The sequence below is a fragment of the Pinus tabuliformis genome, chromosome 7 (genome assembly GCF_031772625.1).
Source record: "Pinus tabuliformis cultivar Carrire ecotype Pingquan chromosome 7, CPIR1, whole genome shotgun sequence".
NCBI classification, from domain to species: Eukaryota; Viridiplantae; Streptophyta; class Pinopsida; order Pinales; family Pinaceae; genus Pinus; species Pinus tabuliformis.
The window spans coordinates 1519828357-1519848312 of NC_142293.1; positions in this window are offsets into that span (position 1 = coordinate 1519828357).

Here is a 19956-nt window from a genome sequence, read left to right on the forward strand (position 1 = left end):
CCAACAGAAGCACTGAGACATGGTATAAAAGGATGGAGTATGGCTTCAGTACTATTCTCCAGTCATGGAGTTTGAATAATTCAAGGAAAATTTTGGAGTGTCTCTCTCATCAAGAGGAAGTGATGAAATTGCAACATCCAATACAATCATTTTCCTAAGGTTAGGTTAACCAAGATGAAATAAAATGGTCTAGAATTATAGCATTAGGGACAAACATTCTCTCTGTGTCAAGTATGACTAGAATTAGGGATAAGGGTCTTGGAGAGGAAATTCATTCTTCCTATGTCAACATTGGTACTCCTTGGATGACGAATCAAATTTGGCACACAATGAGTACTCCTGCTTGAAATTTGAGTAAAATCTTAGGGAGAGAAGTTAAAAATACGAGTTGAAAAAATAGTTTTATTATTTTAATACTTTTACTTCTTTACTCCAAAAATGGTGAATCATCCCTCATGGTTGGCATCATCATCTTGAATCCTATTGGTTCTTATAAAGTTTATTTTTGTTGTACATCTTTCTTAGGAGGCCCATTTTAGACCTCAAAAGTCCCATAATGATGGCAGTTTTGTAAAATTTCAAAGGAACCAAATTCCTGTTGTTCCTTTCGTGCATAAGGTATAATGTTACAGCTGTCACAAATTTGGGCATGTTGCAACTAAGTGCAAGACCAAAACATTTAGATAAAATCAGCAGAGCCTACAACAATATCAACAACCAAGAAGATTGACCATCAAGTATAATCATGATTTTTATGGTTATTGTTATTCATTTAACCTTTTTGGCCATAACGCATCTGATTGTAGATCTAACTAATGGAGGAGAAGCACATTGCATGCAAGGTATAGATCTGGCATGAGCAATAATAAATTTTATTCTCTTGCTTCCTATCTTGACCATGTTTAGTGCTACACATGTCATAACTTTGGTCATATGGAAAGAGACTGTTTTTTGCCCCATTACTCAAGGAAAAACACGAAAGAACAAAAAAAACATAGAGCTCCTAGTAGAAAAAAATGGAGGAAGAAAATAAGCATCCAAAGACCATATTGAGAAAGGAGGAACAACGAATTTTAAAGTAGTAAATAGAAACCCTTCCTCCAGTGCATGATTATTTCATGCATACTTATTGTTTGGTCAATTTAGTGTCCTAAATTTCTCTACATAAATTATCAATCTGGGTATCGTAAACTAATGAAGTGTAGTGCACTTTTTGTGCTAGATGACCCTTCTTACTTCATTGTTTTTGTGTTTTATGTTGTTTTGGGGGTTTTTGGTCCTTTACTCCTAATGATCTACAATGTAACTAAGAAAATCCTACATCTAGCTTTTATAAGACTACTAAGAACCTAAAGAAAAAAAGAGCTTAAGTAAGATTTGGAAGCAAAGTTTAATCAAGAAATGAAAACAAAGTTTCTATTTCTACTCTTATCATTATTTCAAAATCATGAACTACAAACTAAAAAGTAAAATTGTAACTACTATCTAATCAATTACAGAGACAGAACCAAATGAAATACTTAAAAACTGAAAGTGAAATTGCAACTAATGTCTAATCTATTACAAAAACAAAAATAAATGAAATACTTAGTTACTCTGCCTCACAATTTTGGGAGAAAAATCTCCTTATGATGAAATTTTGAGGAATTATGTACTTCATTATTCTAAGAGAAGATAAATGGAAAAATGTAGAAAAGACTCATTGTATGAATGAAGTATTAAACCACTTAGTTTAAGATGAGTTATCAACTAGAAGGGCTCTTCAGAAACATTCATCTACACTATGAGTCAATAAACTAGTAATAAAATGGTAAGAACAGTAATGGCACTGATCAATCTATTTGAAAATTTAAAGACTAGTGAAACAGTAAATGAAATAAACTACATTACACTATTGAAATTCAACTTCTAACTAGTAATAAAAACTAGAAAGAAATTAAAAAAGAAGAAGCTATTATGTACTGAAAGAAGCTATTCTGCATTAGTGAAGAAATGATAAAAAATGCATTATAAACAAGGTTAGTACAAAAATGATTATGAACACTATGAGAAGGAATGATGAATTTACAGTTTAACTACAGAAGACAAAACAAAGTGAAGTAAAACCTCTGTCAGTGCAGGGGCCCTCTGCAACTGATCAGGTTATGCGTGCTTAATCAATCTCCAAGAAACTCTTTCATATATCCATAAAACATGTGGTCTTCATATTAAAAGCAGGAAATGAGTTTTTCAAAATTATAGAATAGTAAGCCTGAGCTTAATACATGAGGAAATTCGAACTCTCTCTGGCTTCTTTACATAGGTATTTATAAGAAAATTATGCAACTGTTTGTGGAGAAAAATAAACTACAGCCAAAAACACGTAGAAGACAAATACACGAAATTTTCTTCCTCAACTGCTAGAGACTTAAATCCAGGATGATGGCTATTGGATTCAGTTGCATAGATTGCTGTTGGAGTCCGTGGGTTCAGGAAGTTGTTTCAGATAATGCTTCACATCACTGTGAAACGTGTTGATTATCCATGAAACAGAATCTTGTTGCCTTTGGTCTCTACGTTTGACTTCTCCATTGACCGGAGTCTTGTACTATCCTCCTTGTCGACCTGGGCTAGGTGAATAGGACACGGTCCATGTCATGATGATTTCCAAGTTTCCCATGTAGTTAGTTTCTCCTTATGACACCCGGAACCTGTTAAAGCATGGAAGTAGCTGTGGAACAACCGATTAGCTGTAGAATAGGCTGTGTTCCACAGCTAAAAGACAAAAATTTATTCAAAGAGCAAAACATAAAAGCATAACATGTGAATCACTAAATGTCCCCCTTAAGGAAATATATACTGGTCATTGATGATAGGAATGCATTTCTTCATGGAAAAACAAAGAAAAGGGATGAAAAGAGTTGCTAAGGAAAGAGCAATTTTGAAGCTCAACATACCCCCACTGCAAAACCATTGCATGCCCCCATGCAATCAAAATTGTGAACTTCTTCCTATTGCATTTGTTTTGATACTTCCGCCAACACATCCAACTTCCTCTTCTTACTTTTCTTTGCCCTGACTGCCATCCTTGGCTTTCTCATAAGAAATATGTATTTGAGGTTGATAAGTGTTCTGCTTAGCTTCTTATTTTTCCTTTTCAACTTCCTATTTTTCTTGTACCATAATCCCAAGTGTAGCATTGTGTTGTCATGAATAGCTCTATCCAGCTTGTTCTATTCCCTCAAGGTTTCATTTTCTTTTTGGATGTGCCTATTCAAAATTTCTAGCTCAAAGATCTCTTGTTTGAGAGAGCTAGTTAGAGTTTCTTGTGAGGTGACAGGCTGCTCTGGATTAGCTGAAGTTCCTAGATTTATTGGAGTATTATTTTTCTCTAATGACTCTATGTAGTCATAGATTTTTTGTTGTATTAGATCTATGCTAGGAGAAGCTCTACTTGGGCTGCCTTCAAAATTCTGTGGAGGAGAGTTCTGTGGACTTTGTTCAGATGGAATACTGTCAGGGGACTGAACTGGGGTTTCTTCCTCTAAGTTTATAAACTAGGCCTCTTTTGATTTCACCCTCTTCACCTTACCTCGGAGTCTAGACCTCCTCCTTAGTTCTGGAAGCTTATGGTTTCTTCTTTTGTGTCCTTTTTTCTCTTTCCTTTCTCCTTATTTTTCTTGATTTGCTCCTTAATCTTGGTTAGTCTTTCATAGAGAAGCTATTCATCTTCTTGTGGTGATGAAGGTTTAGGAATTTCCTTATTGATTTCTTCAACCGTTTCTTTAATTTTTCTCTTTTGTTTAGTCTTCTCCCTAACCTCTAGTTTAAGAGCTATCTCTGCATCATCCTTTTGTGAGGAGCTTTTAATGCTGATATTTCTCATTCTACTTCTTTTGACAAGACTTCCCTTAGATAAATCTAGAGCATCCTGGAATAAATTCCTTACCAAGAAGTTTTCCCATGTATCCCCTATACTTCTCAAATGAAATTCAACTAGAATCTTTACTAATCCATGATGATATAGAGTTGTTTCTATTGATTCAACTTTATTTTGGACATTTGTTGCCATGCTTCTCAGACTATTCAGCAAGAAAAAGGGAAGATTGATGGTTCCATTCTCTAGAAAATTCATTAAGAAACGTATATGATAAACATAAATAGACCCAAACCTTCCTTCACATGTAATGAATTTTTACAGTATTAACAACATGATACTCCATTTTTTCTTGAGTGCTAAAATTGGAATCCATTTTCTAAATATTGTAACATCCATACCTGGGTTTTTAAGGATCACCTTCCAAGATTCATCATGGAATTCTTTTTTTTTAAACCATCTTTCTCCTAGTCTTGGGAGTTATATTGCTTCTGCTATGAAGGATTTTGTGACTGCAAACTTGATATCCCATATTTCCACTTCCATGCCATCAAATGACCTTGCAAAGGATTTAGTGATTTCCTTGTGGTGGCTGTCAAATTTTTCAATAAAACACAACCATCCAGCCTTCTGTAACATCCCCTTAAGTTGTGGATACCCCTCCATATATTTTATGTTGGGTCCCTATAATACTAGTGATTACCCCATTACTATTGTAGTTATACCCCTTATTTATATTGATGTACCCATGTAGTGCCCATATTGTTACTATTGTGCCACATAGAAGCCCACTATTGTTATTGTTGTGCCCTACAATATTATTGTTATGTAGGCTCTGATTGTATTGGGACCACTTAGACTCCTATATATAGAAAGGAGGTATTTTCATTTGTATCATCAAAGAATTGTTCATTTATGTAATGTAAAGGAGGTTGCCCCCTCGAAGAGGCTGAATTCTAAGGCGTGGATCTCTCTTTTCTATCTTTTTGTGAGCTGGTTTCATAACATTTGGTATCAGAGCTTTGGATTCTAGGGTTTCGCTGCTCCAAACAGGTCATCGTGGCATTTTCGCTATAACTTTTTTCCTGTGACGTTTCAGAAGTCGCAAAAAAAAACCCATTTGAGAAGAATTGGCGCTGAACCTTGGGTCCGAATTTCAGAGCTTTTCTCGCGATAGTTTCGGAGATATGATCTGAGGAAGTTGGTCTTTTGGCAGACTCCTGAATTACATTCAAAACAGGTGACCTGGGGAAAATCGTCATAACTCTCTCTCTGAGGATCGGATTGAAATTTCGTCAAAAGGTACAGAACGAGGACGGACTGTAGTTTCTTGTGCGTTTGTTTCAGATTCAAAGGTTGAAACAGTGACTCGTGGCACGTCGTACAAGTTCGCTCTACTGAACCAGTCTAAAAGCAAGTCACTGTGGGAGATTTCACATAACTCTTCCTTGGAGAATCCAATTTGGCTCAGACTTGTGGCATTGGAAAGAGGACGCAGAAGGCTACTACAGGTAGCAATTTCAGAATTGGAGGATCTGAAATTACAGAGATACATCAGATTCAATATCAGGCTTCTATAAAGTGAAAAAAGGTGTGTAGTTTTTTTTTTAATTTTTGTGTAAGCTTGGTTTAACGGAATTCAAAGGGCATAGTAAAACTTTATTATCGGTAACTGATGCCCCGAGGAAAAAAAATGAAAACACCTAGTAAGGAACCTGAAAGCTCTAGCATGACTCATGAAGAAGAGGAAGAAATGCTACATGATATATCAAAATTACAAGAACAAGTGCAACAAATGTCACGCTCACAAAAGCTAACAGAAGCTAAGGTAAATGGCGTGGAATCTAAGATAAAGGGAATGGAAGCTAAGATGGATGGCATGGAAGCTAAGATGGATGGCATGGAAGCTAAGATTGATGCTAAATTTGATGGCATGGATGATAAGATGGATGAATTGAAGAAGTTGCTACAAGAAAGGGTCACTAATGGTGAAAAGGTAGTAAAGGAAACTCATGATGAGAACAAAAGAAATGTTAATCATGATACCATAGATGCTAATGTTGGATCGAAGACTCATCATGTTCCAAAAATCGATATGAGGAAGTTTGATGGCAAGGATCCCGCCACATGGATATTACAGATGGAGCAATTCTTCGATCTCAATAATGTGCAAAACACACAAAAGGTACGTATGGCAACTTTATATTTGGAACCAAATCAGTTTGTATGGTATCAATGGCTTTGTTCTCGTAAACAATTTATCACTTGGGCAATTTTTACGGAAGAATTGATAGCACATTATGAGGATACAAAAAGCAACACTTTTTTTAGCCAATTGATAAGTCTCAAACAAAAGGGTTCAATAATGGAGCACATTGAGGAGTTCCAAAAATTGAACATAAGGGTAAAAGATATTCCAGAGGAGCATAGGATTGATGTGTTCATAGGGTCTTTAAAGGATAATATCCAACATGATGTGCGCCTTTGGGAACCTGATTCATTAGAGAAGGCATTCAGGTTAGCAAGAAAAATGGAAAGCAAAATTATGGCAACTAGGAAGCATACCATTCACAACTATAAAGACGGAAGTGTTGTTGCCCATAGTCTTCCACAACCTACAAGGTTGACACCACAACAATTGGAAGAAAAAAGAGCAAAAGGGCTTTGTTACAATTGTGATAGCAAATACACAAAAGGTCATAAGTGTGCTGAGAAGAAATTATTCTACATAGATTGTGAAGAGGAAGAAGAAAAGGAGCAAGAAAGGTCAAAAGAAGAGGATATATTCCAGGAACAAAGCCTAGATGAAGAACAAATAAATCCGACCATATCTTGTAATGCATTGGCGGGAATTACCACTCCTCAAACCATCAAGATAGAAGGACAAATCAAGAAGAAAAAGGTAATAGTGTTGATTGATTCAGGAAGCACCCACAATTTTATTCATTGTAGGGTAGCAAAAGAATTGAATTGCTTCCTATATCCAGCACCAGAGTGTCAAGTGATGATTGCAAATGGAGGAACAATAAATTTTTCTGGAAAGTGCCATAATATCAAGCTATCCATGGGAGAATATGTATTGACTAGCCCAATGCTTTCCATTCCAATGGGAGGTGCTGATGTTGTACTAGGAGTCCAATGGCTACAATCCTTGGGTACAATAGCTTTTAATTTTCAAGAACTTTTCATGAAATTTTCTGTGGAAGGAAAGGAAGTTGAATTAAGGGGTATTGCAGGGAAACCAGGAAAGATAATCAGCTCTAATGGAATGACAAAGCTTCTAAAAAAGGAGCAAAGAGGTGTAATTGCACAATTATGTTCGCTAGATGTTTCCACATTGGAATCATCTATTTCTCCAGATCTCCAAAAAGTCCTGGACAATCATTCCAAGGTATTTGAGACTCCCAAAGGTCTCCCACCTATGCGTGATCATGATCATGCTATTCATCTGATTCCAGGAAGTGTTCCTCCAAACATCAGGCCGTACAGATATCCATATGTCCAAAAAAGTGAAATTGAACGTATGGTTGCAGAAATGCTAGAGGCTGGTATAATTCAACCGAGTCAAAGTTCTTTCTCAGCTCCAGTAGTATTGGTGCACAAGAAGGATGGATCATGGCGCATGTGTCCAGATTATAGGGAGCTCAACAAGCTCACTATTAAAGATAAGTTCCCCATTCCTGTTATTGATGAATTACTGGATGAATTGCATGGATCAATTTACTTCACCAAGTTGGATCTTCGTTCGGGATATCATCAAATCAGAATGAAGATTGAAGACATTCCGAAAACAGCATTTAGAACTCATGAGGGTCATTATGAATTTTTGGTCATGCCTTTTGGCCTTACCAATGCACCTTCAACATTTCAAGGTTTGATGAATTCAATTTTCAAACCATTCCTTAGAAAATTTGTGTTAGTATTTTTTGATGATATACTAATCTACAGCAAGTCTTGGAAGGATCATGTTGAACATGTTGACAGGGTGCTACAACTATTGGAGGAGAAACAATTATATGCAAAAAGATCCAAATGTTTCTTTGGAGTCCAGGAGGTGGAATATTTGGGTCATATTGTATCTCATGAAGGAGTTAAGGTAGACCCTAGCAAAATTAAAGCCATTAAGGAATGGAAAATCCCCACATCCATAAAGCATCTGCGAGGATTTCTTGGGTTGACAGGGTATTATCGCAAGTTTGTTAAGAATTATGGGAGAATAGCAGCACCTCTAACAACATTATTGAAGAAAGATTCATTTTCATGGACTTCGGAAGCAACAAAGGCCTTTGAACATCTTAAAGAGGCAATGTGCCAAGCACCGGTCTTAGCTACACCGGACTTCACAAAAACCTTTATTGTGGAATGTGATGCTTCAGGAAATGGAATTGGTGCTGTTCTAATGCAAGATGAAAGACCCATTGCTTTTGAAAGTCGTCCAATCAAGGGAAAGTTTTTAAGAAAAGCTATTTATGAGAAGGAAATGTTGGCAATACTCCATGCACTTAAGAAATGGCGACCCTACCTAATGGGAAGACACTTCAAGGTAAAAACGGATCATGATAGCCTTAAATACTTTTTAGAACAAAGATTATCCTCTGAAGAGCAACAAAAGTGGGTCACAAAGATGTTGGGTTATGACTTTGAAATCATCTACAAAAAAGGGAAGCAAAATGTGGTGGCAGATGCACTCTCAAGAAAGGATGAGGATGTGGAAGCATTGTTGTGTGCCATTTCTATTATCCAACCAGATTGGATAAACGAAGCAAGGGAGGAATGGAAGAATGACGAAGAAGTGTGGGCACTTATTCAAAAGCTACAACAAGATTCCAGTACTTCTGATACATTTAGCTGGAAAAATGATTCGTTATGGTACAAAGATCGCTTATACCTCTGTAAGAATTCCCAGCTAAAACAAAAGATTCTTATGGAATTGCACACTTCTCCCTTAGGAGGGCACTCAGGATTTTTAAAAACTTACCACAGGGTTAAGAAGGAATTTTTTTGGGATGGCCTTAAATCAGATATTCAAAAGTTTGTGGCGGAATGTTTGGTTTGCCAGCAAAATAAAGTTGAAACAATTAAGACACCGGGTCTATTACAACCTTTATCCATTCCAAGCCAACGTTGGGAGGAGGTTTCAATGGATTTTATCACAGGTTTACCCAAGTCTGAGGGAAAGAGTGTCATCATGGTGGTAGTTGACAGACTTACCAAGTATGCACACTTTTGTGCATTATCACATCCATTTAAAGCCAGTACAGTTTCTACTGCATTTATGGAAACAGTTCAAAAGCTACATGGAAACCCAAAGATTATTGTAAGTGACAGAGATCCCATTTTCACTGGAAATTTTTGGACAGAATTATTTTCTTGTCTTGGTACTCAGTTAGCTCATAGCTCATCTTATCATCCTCAATCTGATGGGCAAACTGAGATAGTAAACAAATGTTTGGAAGGATATCTTCGTTGCTTTGTATCTGATAAACAGACACAATGGGTCAAATGGTTGCCTCTGGCTGAATGGTGGTATAACACTTCCTTCCATACAGCAACAAAAATGACCCCATTTATGGCACTTTATGGGTATCAACCACCATCCATCACATCATATTTAAGAGAAAATTCTAAGGTTCAGGCAGTGGAACATCACATCGAACATCAACAACAAGTCCTCCAACTCTTAAAGGATAACCTCGTGTTGGCACAGAATAGAATGAAACAACAGGCAGATCAACATCGCAGTGAAAGAAGTTTTGATGTAGGTGATTGGGTATTCCTACGGCTACAACCATATAAGCAAATGTCCCTCAAGCAAGCTAAGAAGGATAATAAATTATCACCAAAGTATTATGGTCCGTACAAGGTGTTGCAAAAGATTGGTACTATGGCATACAAATTGGAGCTTCCTGCAGCTTCTCGATTGCACCCAGTTTTCCATGTTTCATGCTTAAAGAAGGTTATAGGCGACAAGCTCCCAGTTCAAACAATATTGCCAGAACTTGACGAAGAAGGAAAAATTATATTGGAACCAGAAGCAGTTATAGAAACAAGAACTCGACAGCTACGAAATCGATCAATTTCAGAGTATCTTATCAAGTGGAAGAACTTATCCGCTGAAGATTCCACATGGGAGGATGAGAATTTTATGCAGAAGTATCCTGAACTACTCAAGCGTTGAGGACAACACTTTTTTGAAGGAGAGGGGCATGTTGGGTCCCTATAATACTAGTGATTACCCCATTACTATTGTAGTTATACCCCTTATTTATATTGATGTACCCATGTAGTGCCCATATTGTTACTATTGTGCCACATAGAAGCCCACTATTGTTATTGTTGTGCCCTACAATATTATTGTTATGTAGGCTCTGATTGTATTGGGACCACTTAGACTCCTATATATAGAAAGGAGGTATTTTCATTTGTATCATCAAAGAATTGTTCATTTATGTAATGTAAAGGAGGTTGCCCCCTCGAAGAGGCTGAATTCTAAGGCGTGGATCTCTCTTTTCTATCTTTTTGTGAGCTGGTTTCATAACATTTTACCCCTATGGGCTCAGTTTTGACAATAAGCCCCATATCCTCTGTTCTCGGTTAGCTTTCAAAACTACTCTCACTGTCTAAGAAATGGAATGACTGCGTATATGGAAATGGAGTGATTGGGTGTATGGAAATAGATTGACTATGGATATGGAAACAAGATGACTGGGTATATGGAAACAAAATGACTGTGGATATGGGAACAGAATGACTGTATACACGAAATGGCTATGTAAATATGAGAGAAAAACTTAAGATTTGGCATGTAATAAATAAACAATCAGGGTTTGGAGAGTCGTAGATAGGTAGGTGACATTGTTATCCTAACCATTAATAGGTGTAGCTGTGGAGGATTGTTTAAGTACAAGTTATGGAGTCTGAAGTGGAGATCAGTTATGAAGGCATCATTGGACCATTTTCAATTGAAGGTGGAAGATATGGCGAAGACATTGTGGCAGTCAAATCACATGATGGTTATTTAAGGAGACATGTGATCATACATATTATACAAGCTTATGTTTTGAAATTGCCTTTTGAAATAAATTTTTGTATTTACCTTTGGAACCTTTACCTTCCACTTGCTAATATATTGATGTTTGATCCACATGTACTTTAGGCATGATTGGTATTCAAAGTTGATTTTTCTTCAATTACTTGTATACATAATTTTATTATGAACTAGACACTTGTGCCTGTACTGATAAAAAAATGGTTGCTGTAGAATCAGATTAGCTGCAAAACAGAATCAGTTGCAGAACAGAATCAGCTACAAAATGTGAAACAATTGCAGAACATAAAACAAAGAGTAAAATATGGCTTTGGAATGTATGAAAAGGAAATGGGTGTGTAAGTGAAAATAAGACAAGATGATAAATGAAAATGGAGATGAAAGAAATACTGGGAAAGGGAAAATTTATTAGTGAAATATGGCAATGGAAAGAAGTGAAACTGTAAAATAAAAACAGAGTAAAGTGAGATGAGATAATGAATTTTGCATAATGCAGAGTGACTATGGCTTTTTGTCACCACTTTTTACATAAAGGAAATGGAAAATATAGGGTGTCAGAAACTTCTAATTTTCACCCTGTATTTTCTATATAAGCGTGCCAATCAATTATTGGTTTTCAACCTTATACAATATGTATATATATATATAGGAAAAATAAATACTAAGTTGGTGAAGAAGAAGGATTCTTCTTCACTAACTTCATTTCAGAATTGTTCTAGAAGATCTTGATGAACTCCTCCTTTGAAATTGGTTTTTGATATATTTTCAATCTATGACCATTCACAAGAAGAGGAGTTTGACTTTCATCTATTGTTCTAATCCTCACTGCTCCATTACTAAAGACATTTTCAATCTCATATGGCTCAAGCCAATGAGTTTGAAACTTCCCTTGAAAATATTTAAACTTTGAATCAAATAACAGTGCCCAATCTCCCTCTTGAAACCTCTTGTCCTTGATGTATTTGTCATCCCATTTAGCCCTTTGTTGTTGGACTATACCAGTCCTTTGAACTGCCTCTTGTTTAATTTCATCAAGTTCTTTTAATTGCTCCAGTCTATGTTTTTGAGCCTCTAATAAATCCATCCTCAACTGGACTGCCATCTTGAAAGTTCTAATTTGGAACTCTATAGGGAACAAGACTTGTTTCCCATAAACAAGTTCATAGGGTGTATGTCCTGTTGTGTTTGTCCATGTATTTCTATAGGCCCATAAGGCTTCAAGAAGCCTTTTTTCCCAGTCTATTCTATGTAGATGCACAACCTTGATGAGGATTCCTTCAATCACATTATTTGTAAACTCCACTTGACCATTTTCTTGTGGATGATGATGAGCCCCATAAATGGGTACTTATATGGGCTCATTTTGCCTCTTAATTCAACTTAATCCACCATTCTCATTAGTTTATTTTATGTTTTTAATTATATTTATGCTAATAGAGTGAATTAGGTTAGTCATTATGCCATGAAGTCTAATGTGTGTTTTATGCAGATTTTTTGATCAATTTTGGACAAAGTCAAAGGATTTATGAGCATTTAGCAAGAAATATTCGAGGAAAAAAGGGAAGAGGATTTGTAGGGGGTGTACCCTTCATTTATGAACCCTTACCTTGAATTCTCCATCAGAAACTCGAAGCACAAGCAGCCACATTAGTGCATCCAATGGACAACCGAGAAAGTAATGAAGGACTGTTGTTTATCTGTAGTTTTGGGACGCTGAGCTCCTTGATTTTAGGAGAGATATTGGAGGCTCGAGTTGTATAAATAGCAAGGCGTAGGTGCTCAGTTTTTTTAGTGGGACGTTAGCCAGTCATTAGTAGAATTTTCGCACTTTTGGGCAGCACTTGTTCAGCTCATTTTCGAGCTTCCTTTTTTAGAACAGTTTATGTAATGTGACTTTTATTTTTGATAATGGAGATGAAATAGTTTTTGAGCCAGCACTGATCTCTTTCAGAGGGCTGAAGCTCTTAGGTTAGGGCCCAACCCAAGCTGCCCATCACCTCTTGCTTTGTACTTATATTCTTTTTCTTCAGCTCATGAGTTAGTTTCTATTACATAGATTCATTTTACCTTGTTTAGTATAGGTTGCTTTTGATGGTTTGCATAGTTGCTTTTGTTTCAATTGCTGAAGTTCGTTCACATAGTGATAGGCTAAGATTCAAAAAGGAAAGAAACAGGTCCTGATCTCTTTTTCTCCCTTCCTGGGATCAGGATTTGAGGTCTTGGCACCATTGCTGCCACTAAAAACACAGTTCCACTCTTCCATGCAATTTCTACTATGATGACTTGATTCAAAAGTTAATGTGTTGCTTTAGATTCAGTTGCCTAGATCATTTCATGTTATTTTACAATAGATCTCTTTGCATGTGTTTCTATTCGAATGTTATTGTTCAACATTTTCTGTTTATAGGTCGGAAATTAGGTCAAGCTAGAGAAATTTCTATTTCCATTGTATAGCTAGTCCTTTCTTTGATTAGTTTTTGTAAGTAGATGTGCAGATCTCTTGCAGGACACCTAAGCTCACCATACATCCATAAAGCAGCCAACATCAGCTCACTTCTCATAGATTTCTGAAGTCATTCGCAACATTTCCCCAATCTGCCCTAATTTCTGCATTTTTCTCCATAAGCGTCCCTCTTGCCATTTGAACAAATCCAACCATCATGTTCCCTCTTGACCTTCCTTGACAAGCTCCAGACACCTCAACACCTTCATCTAGCCTTCAGTTACCCTTTCCCATCATTTTTCCACCTTCAAAACCTCCAAAAATAGCTCTCGACCTCCTCTTGTAGATCCTCCTGTAGATCCCCTACAACCTCCTATAGGATTTCCTGTGAGTGATTTTTCGAAGTCTGATTGCAAGAGAAGTCTTTGGAAGGGTACTAGGGGCTTGTTAGGACCTCTCCACACCTTCCTCCACCTCTGAAAAAACAAAATCCATCCTCCATTGCCACCAAACCTCTACCACAATCACAATCCGATAAATTACAAGCATAATAATTTCACATAAAAACACTCAAAAAATACAAAAGGATGCTCTTTTCTCATTTTCTTTTAGAAGTAGTTTAAATAGATTTAATTCACCTTCCAAATAGTCAATGGCATTCATCTCGTAGTTTCTATCTCTTTTTCTGCAAAAGTAGGGTTAGTTGGATAGATTAGGGTTTGCTAGAGTTTGCGTTACATTTCAGTCTTCCTTCTCTTTCTACAAATAGAATAGCATATGTAGAGTTAGCTTTCTTTCATCATGGTTAAAAGCTTCTTCTGGAAATTCATAGAAGCTGGCTTGAGTTCCTAGTGTTCTTACGCCAACTGACCAAGTGAAAGCCTACAGTAAGAGCTACTACTTGTGCATACAACACCGTCGCTTCCAAGTTTGTTACGAACTACCAGGTTGATAAAAGTAAAGTAGGAAGCCCCAAGAGATGCAACATTATTGCTACAATACTGGTGCTCACCACTTTTTGGTTCCATTGCCGAGAAAGCATCAAAGTATTTTCTGATTACTGCTTTCTTTTATTTTCTACTGCAACATTCTGCTAAGTAGTTTATTTCAACAAAAGTAGATTAGTCCTTTCAATTTTGCAATTTCCATTTCAGAAAAAGTAGATTAACCATTTCCTTGCTTTCTTTTCAATTCTGTGATTTCCATTTCAGCAAAAGTAGATTAGTCATTTCAAATTCTGCAATTTCCATTTCAGCAGAAGTAGATTAGTCATTTCAATTCTACAATTTCCATTTCAGCAAAAGTAGATTAGTCATTTCCTTTCTTTCATTTCCATTCTGCAATTTTCCTTTCAGCAAGTTCATTTCAGTAGTTGCGATTTGTTTGTTCAATTAATTTCAGTTTTACAGGTACAAGAAGAAAAACAAAAATACCCAAAAAAGAGATTCCCTTTCATGCCTCATAGGAACATAGGTAATTCAGGAAAATGTTTTCCCAACACCCGCACTGCCTCACACAGCCAACCTTCTCTCTTCTTCTATGGCTGCAATCAAGAAAAACCCTTAGGTAACCGCCAGACATATTTGAAGAACCTATAGGGGAAGAAGAAGAAGAAAACATTCCTCTGGGGGAAATGGCTGAAAACGGAAATGTTGGGAGTAGTACCTTTTCTTCCAATTCATCCATTAAAGGTGAAATTAGAAGCATGCTTGAAGACCTCAAGAGTGAGATGTTGCAGATTCTTTCCATGAAAATGAATACCTTACATATCAAAAGGAAACAAGAGGAAGCAGAGAGGGCTTTGGCCATTTTTGTCCCTAGATGCACCAAGAGGCATCCTAAGAATGAATGCCAATTGAACTCTATAGAGGTTTGTTCAATTTGTGAAGGAAATCATTCTACAGATAAGTGTCCTTCCTTGCCTGGACATAAAGTTGTATACCAAGGGGCCGAAGGAGCCACTAAAGAGATCTATTACATAAACCAAAGGAGGCCGCATGGACCTAGACCATATCAGCAGGGGATGCAAGGGACATCTCATGCATACTACAACCCCAACCAAGTCACTTCCATACCTTCTTGGGGCCCCCCTACTCATCCTTCCTGGTCCACACCTCCTCCTTGGTCCTTCACATCTCAATATCATGCCCATTCAGTCGCTCATTCATTTCAATCATATGCTCAGCCACAATCTCAGTGGAATGCATCTCATCAGGGGTGGAGGCCCCAGTATAACTCTCCTCCTGCTCTTTTTCCTTCACCACCTACTCAACCACAACCATTGCCTCATGCTCCACCAAGGCAACCCCAAATGCATGCCTAGCCGAACCTGAACCTAAACAGTGGGGAACAACCATTTCTAAATCCACACATTGGAGTAGTTCAACCCAATTACAATGCTGAGGTACAACACTTCCAAACAACTCCTCTTAAGCTCAATGTTATTCACCATAGCTCAGGAAGAGTATTGTAAAAAAGAGATTATATTGATATCATTGAAGGACCACATCCAGCAGAAGAAGATGCGAAAGAGAAGATCAAAGAACCATGGGCTGCAATTGATGAAGAGAAGACATCAGAATCAGAGATCGAGAGAGCTCCCTCATGGTTACCATCAAATCCTCCATGTATTCAATAGAAAAATCAGCAAAAAGAGGAAGATGGGAAGGTCATGATTGATCCAGATCAGTAAAAGGACCAAGGACATCACAACTATATTCAAATATGGTTCCAGAAATTAATTAAGTTGCAGCAGTACTCTCTTCCTCAACTATGATTGATCCCTTCAAAGTCAAATCATTTGGTCTTTGAAATCCGGATATATGTCAAAGCATACATTTTAAGCCTCCACATCATTTTGTCTATCATCTCAATGTGCACATGGCTCCATTGGAAGTATTCTTATACTTGAAAATGATTTTGTTTTTCAAGTAGGGTAGGGTAGAGAAAAAAGAAAAAAAAAATGAAAAATAAGAGAAAAAATAAAAATCTAAGGTGAAAACCTCCTCAGAGGTGCCTCAGATTGGCTCATTGATTAAAAGCCTCCATGATGCCGTTAATGGATTGGAAATAAGAGAAAAAAAAAAAAGAGAATAAGATCCCTGGGTGAAAACCTCCCTTGGAGGTGCCCAGGGCAGGTAATTAGGGTGAAAACCTCCTTGAGGCGCCCTAGTTGTTTTGAAAAAGAAAAAGAAAAAGAAAAATGAATTTCCAGTTGTATTGCAGGTTTGCAGGAGAACTTCAGGAAGCAAAAACAGGTGGCAAGAAAGCTCTGAAACCAATAACAACACCTATCCTACCTTCCCTCACCTTTCTCCATCATTCTTGACATTCTTTCCACCTCACTGTGTTTTTTTTCTGAAAACTGTGTTTTCCACAAGAGGCTCCTGTAGAAATTACAGAGAGCTATAAATGGATTTTAAAAGCAGTTTGGGGAACAGGGAAGCTTCATAAAGGGTTTATAAATCCCCCTGCAGTCTTCAAACCTCTCTTCCATCATTTCCAAGTCTGCATTACAGCCAAGCTCATTTTTTCTTACTTTCCAAAAAATTGTAGAATGCTCTGACACAAAAATACATAGAGCAGAAATTTGTTTTTTCCCTAACTTGAAAACCATGCATCCATTTAAAAAATTGTTTCATGGGGAGTTGTATAGGGATGATGGCAACATGCCCAAGCAATTTCAGCCAATTCCAGTGCACGGTTTCCAAGAAATCAGCCTCCATCACCTTCAGCCATTTTTGCATTTTCTCCATATCCGTGCATCCATTTAAAAACCTGTTTCATGGGGAGATGCATATGGGTGATGGTAACATGCCCAAGAAATTTCAGCCAATTCCAGTGCACGGTTTCCAAGAAATTGGCCTCCATCACCTTAAGCCATTTTCAATTTTTCTCGAAATATGTGCATCGATCAACCAAAATTTTTCTATGTGATGTGCATAATGATGATGGAAACATGTTTAGAAAATTTCAGGTCAATCCACTCTACCATTTGGGAGATATGGAAAAAACAAGTCACTGTCCCATTAAAATCTAGCATCAGCAGCATGAGGGTGCAAATCTGAAGGTTGAAGCAAACTCCTGCAGCTTAGATCTAGCCAAGAGGATACCTGCAAAAGAAAAATAGCCACACATCAGAAAGCAGAGAGAATGCAACAAGGGAAATACAAGGATGCAGCAGTCAAAGGAGCCATAGCACCTCATAGCAAATGCATTTGGATCTCAGGTAAGTGATTAACTCATTCTCTATTGCATCTATATGATCTAAAAACTGCATGGAAAAATGAGATGGTCGAGATTAAACTAGATCGGTGGCAAGCTAACTGGCTACCCTCATCCAGTTCAAATAATGTTTAGCGAGTGCACTCAGCACGTGTGTCCAGTCAACACATAAAAATCTCAAAACAGGTAGTGGTGGAATCCGACATGAATGGTGGAAGTGATTGTGGGCAGGCAGCATAGAGTTTCATGATAGCACTGTAGTGGGGACCAATGGTCTAAATGGGGCCAACGTACACTTGGCCAGCTCACCCTCCATCACCGGAAGTCTCCATAAACAGCCATAAGAACTCCTCCTTGAAACACTCTCACCACCTTTGCTTTCATTTGTATCTTCATGTTCTTGACTGCAACAAGCTACCTACTACCTTCAAAGCCTCCAAATAGTCGCTCTCTACCATTTTCAGAACCCTTCTGCTTATTGGATTCTATAGGAAATTATCGGGATCTACAAGAGCAGAAACAGGTCCTACAGGAGCCCTTTCTACAGGAGGGCCAGTGAGCAGTCTCGCAGAGGAAAAAAAGGGGTTTTTTTTGGCAAATTCAAGCTCAAAGAGGTAAGCTCTATGTAAAATCACTCTGCATGTTCATATACAAAAAGGGTGATGTGATTTCCAGTAAGTATTGAGTTGAAAATGAAGGAGAATTGAAATCGAAATTATGCCTATTTATTTAAAAAAGAAACACAGTCTTTTTATCTGCTCTTTGTGCTGAAGTATTATCTCCTTCTCCACTGTGGTATTCACATATACGAATAGGAGTGATGCAACTATAGAGAAATTAAGCCTGTAAAAGAGGAAATTGCATTCAAAATTATGCCTGTTTCTTTTGAAAAAAGAAAGAAAATAGTTTCATCTGCTCTCTGTTCTCAGATATTGTCTCCTTCACCACCTTCATACTCACATATACAAAGAAGTAATGCAATTTTAGGAAGGAGAAACATGACACCAAGGAAGATAAGGCTAAAATAGAAAATAAGAAGAAACCAAGGACAAAGAAGAATAAGACCACGACAGAGAAAAGGAAGAGGCTTGGAACAGTACAGAAAAAGGCTACCACAGAGAAGGTAGAAACTACGAAGGAAGAAGAACAAACCAAAACAAGGATAGAAGAAACAAAACCAGTAGAAACAAAAAAGGAAACAGATGAAGAAAAAGAAGAAAAGCAGGAAGAAGAGTCTCCTGAGACACTAACAAGGGAGGCAACAACTATTCTTACTGCACTTAGTACTCTAGTTAAGCCCAAGGAAAAGAGGAAAAGGCAACCATCCATATACTTCAAGGCTCAAAAAAGCACCAGAATAAAGATGGGGAAGCCTCAGCTACCTTCAAAGGAGACCATCATCATTAAAGATTACCCTACTGCCAAAAAGGAGGAATCTATATCCAAAATCCCCATCACCTATAAGAGAGGAAGTCCTAAGACCTCCACTTGGAAAGAAGGTATAACACTAAAGGACTCTAAAACTATCCTACAGGAGGCACAGACCGCCCTACGGGAGACCTGGACAAAGCTGCAAGAGATTGAGAAACTTGAGAAAGAGGAAAAAGAGCAAACCAAGGAGAAAGATAAGGGAAAAAAGATACTATAACCTGACCCATAGCCTAATCTGGGCTCTTATTACAACCTTCTTGAAGGAGGAAAAATTATCCCTTAGAAATTTGCAGTCCCACTCTTCTTTGAACTAGAGAAAGAAAGGGTTAGAAGCCATAGGGGGATGTAGATCGCAAAATCAAAAGGAGTGGAAGACATTGGGCACATGGAAAACAAGTTGAGAGAGATGGGCAAATAATTAAGCACTATAAGGCATATAGAAGGCATTATGAGATCGCAATTGGAAGAAGAAAATGAGAGGTTAAAGAAATAGCTGCAAGAGAGGGAATCCCATGTAGAAAATGAGCTGTTGGTCTTAAGAAGACAAAAGCAAGAAAAGGAACCCCAGGAAAAAGGTGAGATATTAATAAGACAACAACAGGAAGGGGAACCCTAGGCAGGAAATGAGGTATTGATCTTAAGAAGGCATCTACAGGAAAGGGAAGCCCAATTAGCCTGCATGGCCAATTGGGCTATGGAGGCACTATAGTGTAGGCAGCCAGCTTAATCATATGTAGTTTACCTCAAGGATCAGTGGCTCCAATTTTAGATCAAGACTCTGGCCCAGAGAGGCACCATACCTTTCCATGATTATGGCCAATTCATGGATCTATGTGACCATAGCTCAGCTGAGGACAAAGCGATGCTGGCAAAGTTTTATTTACACAACATGGCCCTTACTAATATGAACCTATGGGACCCCAATGCTGTGTTAGGAGACTTGCAGCTAATGGC